The following is a 9,078-nucleotide window of genomic DNA, read 5'->3' on the forward strand; positions in this document are numbered from 1 at the left end:
CTGGTTTTAAAAGCACACACAAAGGTAGTTTAACAGTGGGAATAAAGTGGCCATTTGTGACTGTAAATTGTGAGGGTCTTAGATTTTGAGAAAATCATTGTCTACTTGAAATAACGTGGAGCAGAAGCATTTAAACAGTATAGTCTAGAGAAGTAATTACTGAGGGCTTGGCTAAACCAGAAGCTTCATAGATGGATTGAGATTTAAGCTAATGGGCATAAATTTTACTCCATAGCTCCAATTCAATTTAAGAAGGAGAGCACCAATTAGACTTTAATATTTGAAAAAAAAAATGCTTTTTAATAGTTGTAAGTGCAGTGTATGCTACTTAAAAATGAGGCTGCAAAGGCTGGGGGTATAGTTTCAATGGTAGAAGCACTTGCCTATCAAGGCTGTGGGTTAGATCCCCAGCACCTGTGCAAAAAAAAAAAGCAGATTAACAGTTAAAAGTGGGGGTAGGAGCTAGCTGGCTCTGGGAAGCAGCAGTCAGAGTTTGGGGAAGGGAGAGGAAGGTAACTGCAGTTTTCATTATAAACCATGTAGAACTATATAGTTTTGTAAATAATTAAGTAAATATAACTTGAAAATGGAAGTTTTTAAAAATATATTTTTAGTTGTAGATGGACACAATACTTCTATTTATTTTTATATGGTGCCAGAGATTGAACCCAGTGTCTCATGCATGCTAGGCAAGTGCTCTACCACTGAGCCTCAACCCCGCCCTGGAAGTTGTTTTTAAAACCTAGTTTGTTGATAATTTTCAGAAGAGATTAAGCTAGTGGCTCCAAAACTCTTGTATGAGATTCATCTTTCCAAAGAGATTGAATGAGATAAGGACAATGTAACAAATTTTTCATAGAGTTGACTCATGTAAATATAAAATTTGTCCTTATTCTCATATTGGTCTTTTTGTTGTTAAAATAGCATTTCTTTCATGAAGTGAAGAGTACAAGTACAGTAAATAATAATAATATTATTATTATTTATATTATTATATTATTATTATTATTATAACTATTATTTTGGTACTGGGGATTGAATTTAGGAGCATTTGACCACTGAGCCACAACCCCAGCCCTATTTTGTATTTTATTTAGAGACAGGGTCTCACTGAGTTGCTTAGTGCCTCACCATTATTGAGGCTGGCTTTGAACTCATGATCCTCCTGTCTTAACCTCCTGAGTTGCAGAGATTACAGGCATGTGCCACCACACCTGACAATAAATTATTATTTTTTTAAAAAACACACTACTCAGCTGGGGCTATAGCTCAATGGTAAAGCATTTGCCTCACGTGTGAAGCACTGGGTTGGATCCTCAGCACCACATTAAAAAAAAGATATTGTGTGTTCATTTACAACTAAAATATATTAAAGGGGCTGGGGTTGTGGCTCAGTGGTAGACTGATTGCCTTGAATGCGTGAGGCCCTGGGTTCGATCCTCAGCACCACATATAAATAAATAAATAAAATAAAGGTATTGTGTCCATCTACAACAACAACAACAAAGTAAATAAATAAAAGTATATTAAAACACACACACACACTACTTAGCAAAATTAAAACCCTTCCTATGTCAATCACCCTCCCCTATTTATTTTTATTTTTGGTTAAATTTTAAACACTGTAAGACAGTATTCCAAGGACCACTGAACACTTAGGGTTAGCGCCTATTATGCAAGATACCTGAAAACATTTGAGTAAAAAATTTCTGCAGTTCTGTAAAGAATGCAAAAAGCAAAGCACATTAGTACTGAAGGGAAACTCTATGGAACTTGGTGACCAGTTGGACATAGCAGGAAGTCAATAAGGACTCTTAAGGGTCTGGGGTTGTGACTCCGTGGTGGAGCACTTGCCTAGAAAAACAAATTTTATATATATATAGACTCTTAAGGTCTCACATACTTCTCCAGCATCTTATCTTATCTTTGGCCCCTTTCCTTAATTATTTCTGTATGCCACGCACCCTCTTTTCCTTCTTCCTCACCTGCTCCTGCCTCTTTGATTATTTTACTTCTGTTGGAGGCTATAATTTAAACGCCACTGCTCAGTGAAGCCTTTCTTGTCTTCCTAGTGGAGTTTATATCCTGTGGTTGTGCAATCTTTCAGAGCTCTGAACCTTTAGCATACTTGTCATTGTTGTAATGATACATTTGTTTCGTGACTATTTGTCCTCTCCACTCAATAAGGGCAAGGACTGTGTTTGTATTTTTTCATAATTGTGTTTCCAGTGCCCAACATCTTACCTGGTACAAACTAGGGTGCCCGTATTTGTTCAATGACTGCATGTATGTCTGATATTTTGTACAGATTTCAGTCACTTAGAAATCTTTAGATGAGAAAGTAGTGACATGCAAATGAAGCAGATATAGGCCCGTCATAAAAATTATCTTTACTGTCTCCAAATGGCAGTTCTGCCAAGTGTTCTCTCAATAGCACTTTACATACTTCAGACACACACAAAGCAGGGCAACAACTATTTCCTGGTCTTTGGGTTACCTTTTGCCAGAATAATAAAATTGGCCCTTTATTAGCTGAAGGGGTTGAGGGTTGAAGGGTAGGCAGAAACTTAGGAACTGAGAGAAACAATAGTTCTTAGCCCACTCCTGTCAACTCCACCTTGACTTAAAAGATAAAGCTCACCACTGTGCTTTCCTGTCTCTGGATTTTGGAAGAGGCAGTAAGTACTCTCAAGCAAGGGACAGAGGAAGAAGGTCTAACTTATGAAGTGGAGAGGTAAGGAGAATTGTGCTTGACGGCAGAAGGATAGGAGTAAAAAGAGAGGAATTCCCTGGGTATGATCTCTTTTCCTTGGATGCCCAGTAAAACGGAATGGGTTCTATGATCTCCAAGAATCAGGCATATCTTATAAGCCATGCTGTCCAGATTCCTGATGCATTTCCATATCTGTGTTTTTCTTTGTATTTCTGTATAACAGAGCAGGCAACCAAGGCTTGTTGATACACCTTGATGGTGTCTCAAAGATAATGCCAGAAAATCAATGGCCTGGTTGCTTTGAGAAAGGCCTCCTCATTCAAAGATGCCTCTTTAGCAATAAATTTCTTGATTAAAGATACATATTTACACATTCTCTCTTCCTTTAACATCTATGAAGGGTACATCATCACATCTCCATATTCACATGTGAGAAACCAGGTCCTTCTGAGGTAAAGGAACATGCCCAAAGCCATGAGATAGCAAATTGGTAGGGCCAATTATTAAACCTATACTTTTTCCACAGTCTATAATAATTGCTATAATAAAGGTTCAGACCAGTAATTTGTTTAAATGTGTAGCATATAGAAAATTATAATTTATTTAGTTATCTTGACCATCATTTCTCCTTACCTCTCCACTTCATAAGTTAGACCTGTCCAGGGAATATAAAATGAGGTCTCAAATGAGGTCTCTTACAACTGTGTATACTTCAGATAACTAAGAAATATCAATGGCTATGGTAGCCTCAGAACATAGATTTTTACTTGATTTGCTTTTTAAAAATTGAGATGTAATTCACAAACCACAATATTCATCCATTCAAGGTGCACAATTCAGTTGTTCTTAGTATTTTCACAAATTTGTGCACCATCACCTCTAAATAACTCAAGGACACCAGGTCTTGCTAAATTGCTGAGGCTGGCTTTGAACTTGTGATCCTCCTGCCTCAACTTCCTGAGTAACTGGGATATCAGGTGTGAGCCACTGCACCAGGCATTTGATTTACTTTTGAAGGTTCTTGTACCTATTACAAGAGAACATGCAAGTGAGACATAAAGCATCCAGCATGGCAGCCCACACCTGTAGGCACAGGCAGGGCGATTGCAAGTTCAAGGTCAGCCTCGGCAAATTAGCAAGACCCTGTCTCAAAATAAAAAATTAAAAGGGCTGGAGATGTAGCTCAGTGGCAGAGTGCCCCTGGGTTCAGTTCCCTCTACTGCAAAAAATCTCACATGAGGGCTGGGGATGTGGCTCAAGCGGTAGCGCGCTCGCCTGGCATGCGTGCGGCCCAGGTTTGATCCTCAGCACCACATACAAACAAAGATGTTGTGTCCACCGAAAACTAAAAAAATAAATATTAAAAAAAAAATCTCACATGAAACTGGAGTTCATAAACAGTGCTGCTACTGTAGTCTTAAAAAGGGATCTTTGTTCTAAGTAGTAAGAATGCGATGTATATGTGGCAGGGTGTCAATGGTGAAGCCCCAACGGACATTTACTCATATTCTGTCTAGTTCAAGATGCTCTCTAAAAGTGACAAGGACAAAGGAGGATAACAAAGATAATTAAAGAGCAGGAAAATAATATTCACGGAATAGACCTTAAAGAAGTTATTTAAGAAAGATTACTTGAGAACAACCTTGAAGTACATAAACAGATTGTCATGCAGAAACTGGTCACCTTTTTTTACTCTTCTTTCATTCACCAAGGAAAAAACAAACAAACAACAACAACAAAAAAGATTCACTTTATGACATGAGGGGTTAGTTTATCATAGAAGGAAATTTTGGAAAGAACCTTATTAAAGACCAGATTGGTGGAGGCAGAAAGAAAATGCTTTAAAGGGGGGAAAGGAAGGACAGCAGAATAAAATAGACATTATTATTGCTGTATGTATATACGTGACTGCATGACCAATGTGATTCTGCAACCTGTACAATCAGAAAAATGAAAAATTATACCCCATCTGATTCAAATGTATGATATGTCAAGATCATTGTACTGTCATGTGTAACTAATTAAAACAAATACAAAAATTAAAATTGTAAAAAAATTTTTAAAAAAAATTATTTACAGCCAATGAAAACATTAAAAAAGGGCTGGGGGTGTGGCTCAAGAGGTAGCGCGCTCGCTTGACATGCGCAAGGCGCTGGGTTCGATCCTCAGCACCACATACAAATAAAATAAAGATGTTGTGTCCACCGAAAACTAAAAAATAAAAATAAGTATTTAAAAAAAAAAAAAGAAAACATTAAAAAAAAAACTTTCAAACTTTTGAAATAATTTTAGACTTACAGAAACATTCAGAAGAATGGCATAAATAATTCCCTCACCCAGATTCAATGTTAACATTTTAATGCAATTGCTTTATCACTCTATATAAATATATATTGTTTGAACATTTTGAGAGTAATTTACAGACAAGTAAATTGTTATTGTTTTTGCAGTACTAGGAATTGAACCCAGAGATGCTCTACAACTGAGCTACACCCCCTAACCCTTCCCCCTTTGTGGTACCAGGGATTGAACCTAAGGGCACTTAACCACTGAACAACATCCCCAACCCTTTTAAGACAGGATCTTGGGCTAGGGTTGTGGCTCAGTGGTAGAGCACTCGCCCAGCATGCAAGGCCCTGGGCTCGATCTTCAGCACCACATTAAAAAAATAAATAAAATTAAGGTATTGTATCTGACTACAACTAAAAAATACATATTAAAAAAAAAAAAAAAGACAGTCTTGCTAAGTTGCTGAGGCTGGTTTTAAACTCATGATCCTCCTGCTTTAGCCTCTGGAGTTGCTGGGATTGTAGGCATGTGCCCCCAACCCCAACCTGCTTCTCCCCCTTTTAAAAAAATTTTTAATTCGGAGACAGGGTTTTGCTAAATTGTAGAGGCTGGCCTCAGCCTCACTGTAATCCCTCCCTGGATTACAGGCATGTGAACATGATTCCTCCTGACCCCTAAATACTTCCTAGATGCTTCCTTAAAATAAGACCTTTCTCCCGCCTAACCACAGTAACACTACAAAATTGAGAAATTAACACTGATATAATACTGTTAATCTAGAGACTGTATTTGCCTCCTGTCCCTTAAAGGAAAAAACAAAACAAACAAACAAGCAAAAAAAAACAATATTTTGGGGGGTTCAGGATAATTTCTTTTAAACTACTTTAATTAAGAACAGTTCGTTAGTCTTTGTCTTTCAGGACATTAATATGTTTAAGAATATACTGTGGGGAGAGGATTAAAATCAAATTCTTGCATGTATGATTTTGTCAAAATAAACCTAACTATGTATAATTATAATGCCCTAATTAAAAAAATAAAATTTAAGAGTATACCGACCCTCAGTTTGGAATTTGGGTCACTCCTGCATTTTTTTTTTTTTTTTGCAAAGCACCTTTTATTTATTTATCTTTCCTTTTTTATTTATATACGACAGCGGAATGTATTACAATTCTTATTACACATATAGAGCACAGTTTTTCATATCTCTGGTTGTATACACAGTATATTCACACCCATTCGTGTCTTCCTACCTGTACTTTGGATAATAATGATCCTCACATTCCACCATCATTAATAACCCCATGTCCCCACCTTTGCATTTTTTTATTAATTTATTTGTGACGTTTTAGATGTGATGTTGAGTGAAGACTTGAATGAGCCTTCCTTTAGGAGAGTTTTGTTTGTTTTTTAAATAGATGGTGGTGACAGTAATAAAATATTTTTGTATCCAGAATGGATTTACTTGTATTACATAGATTTCTCCTCCTTGACATTCTTTCCTTTTGTGATTTTAGTTTAATAAAAGTTAAGTTTGTGGAGAATTAGCACCTACTCTTTATAAACATTTGAGATTTAAGTTACCTGTAGATTTCCATGTTGAGAATCTAGCCTTTGAAGTCAAGCCCTAGGCTTAGAAGACAAAGCTGCAAAAATGGGTGGGTGTTACTACAATCATTCAACAAATATTTGTTGAGTGCATAAAATGTCAGGCTCTGTTTCAAACCCTCAGAACATACTCGAAACAAAACAAAACTATCCCTGTCCTTGTAAATCCAGTTGGATGAATCAAACTTTAAAATAATAATAATATTAAAAAAAAAAAAACACGGATTCAACTTCCTTAAAAACGAAGGAAAAAAGTCTCTAAAAAGGGGGCAGTTAAGAGATTCATGATTTTAAGTTGGATAACGCTGCTGTGGAATTCTTGGAAATCGTTCTGATTTATTAAGTCTTCAGTTTATCCAAACGCGTTATACAAATGATGAATCCAAACACCAAAGCCCTGAAAGGACGGGCGGGCCCACGCTTTCCAAGCAGTTCAAATCACTTTCTCAGCAACAGTCGCCTGTCCTGGCGTCTGGCCTCCTCGCAGCCAGGTGAGATCTGGTCGGCCCAGCCAGGCCAAGTACCCAGTCCCGCGTCCCTGCGAGACAGCGCCTCCGGGGCAGACAGAGAAGAGCATCTGGGAACCGCGCACCGAGAAAGCCCTGTGGGGAGGTGGCTCGGGGAAAACCGGCTCCTCCAGGCGGCCTCGCCTACTGCAATGCAATCTGGGTGGTTTTCCCAAGTCCTTCTTGGCCTCATTCCGCGCCCAGTTCCAGCCCCCGCGACGCCCAAGGGCCAGGGACGGTAACTCCATGATACTGGGGCTAGGGCGGGTCGAGCACCCGCTGCGATCCAGCAGGGGCACCTCCGCACCTTGAAGTCTAGAAGTGCGAAGCGAGCGCCCCTGGAACTCCAGCCGCTAACGAGGGTTGTACGGAACGCGGTCGCAGCATGGCAGGTGTGGGAACCCGGCCTCCGCCCGCTCTCTGGGGACGCAAGCAGCTACCTGCACCGCCCGCGGCTCCGCCTCCGCCCGCACCTTGTCCTACCAGGAAACCCACTGCTAGGGCCTTGAGCTCCTCTCCCCGCTCCCGGGAGTCTCAAACCCCACCGGGAAAGCCGGATCTCCATCTTCCCCTAACAAGTGTCCTCGAAAAGTTACCAATTTGTACCCGGCGTAGGTACAATAGGTGTTTGGTTGACTGATTTCACATCATGAATACGAAGGGCTGGATACCTGGGGTTAAATTAGTAAAAACTTCAGACGGAATTCTGTTCCCGAGAATAGACCGGTTTGAAATATAAAACCCGAGGAAACTCCACCTCTGGTGCTTGTCTCTCTAAAACGACACGACCCACCACGTCGCCGTCCAACTTGGTGGCTGGGGGGATGGTCGTGAGCGCACAAGAACAAACCAAGCTGAGCTAGGAGAGGCGAGTACCTTGGTTAAATCTATACACTCCCAAGTACAAAGCCAAAAGGCACACTTGAAGGGCATGGGATCAGAGCGCGGAATTGAGGGGAAAACTTGCTTGACCTGATTTAGGAAAACCTTTATTAGGTATGTGGGGTAGCTGCATTTTTATCTGGAGCCCAAAGCAAATCAAAGGAAGTGGGCCCCAATCCTGGAGGACGTTCCAGTCTCGAACTAGCAGCCAGTGCAAACAAGACGTAGTAATTAAAGTAGTTGAGAGAAAAGGGAGTGGGGGCCGTTGTGCCTGAATTTCCTCGAGGGGGTCTCCCATCCGCTTTGGGCGCCGTGAGTAACTGCGTCCAGGGGCGTGACTTGGTGGCTGGGCGCCCCAGGCGTCCAGCTCTGCGGCGCGCGGGGTTTCTCTCTAAGGTGGGCAGCGTTGCAGAGTTAGGGGAGCATGCTCCGGCGCTCTGGCCAGGTGAAGGGGAGGGACTGCAAGATTTCTCCTTGTTTGCACTGAAAGGTGTGTTAGGCTCGGGAGCGGCTTTTCCGGGGTTCGGCAATTGCCCCAGCCACCTCCTGGCTGCCGTTGGCCGGTCCCTCCCACCGCGGTTCGCCTCGCCGGGCGCCGCACCCTGGGCAGCTTTGCGCCCGGGGCCTCACCTCTAGCCTCCTTTCGCCTCCCCGCGCCTGGCTTTTTCTCTTGACCCTTCAAAACCTTCAGCTTCGTTCCTCCCAGCCAGACTTCCCTTGAGCCCCCCCACACCTCTGGTACCTCCAGTAGGGGTCCCTTCTCCGCGATTCCCCGCCCTTTACCCCTCACTTTCCCAGTCCAGCCCAGTCTACCCTCTGGGTGGCTACCGCCCCTTCCCCGCCCCTTCGGGCTCTCCCTCCACCCCTCTCAACCTGTCCTCCCGATTCATCCAGCCATTGTCTACCTCCCCCACCTCCCCCTCCCCAAGCGGCCTCCTCCCCCACCGCTGCCACGTAGTGGTTTGAAGGAGCCAATGGGCCGGCGCCGCCAGGTGTCTCTTACCTGCACCACGTGGGGGAGGGGGAAGGGGCGGGCAGGTAGAGCCACATCCCAAAACAGAAAAGCTTTCAGCCATTGCG

This window comes from Marmota marmota, unplaced genomic scaffold (genome assembly GCF_001458135.2).
Source record: "Marmota marmota marmota unplaced genomic scaffold, marMar, whole genome shotgun sequence".
Taxonomy (NCBI): Eukaryota; Metazoa; Chordata; class Mammalia; order Rodentia; family Sciuridae; genus Marmota; species Marmota marmota.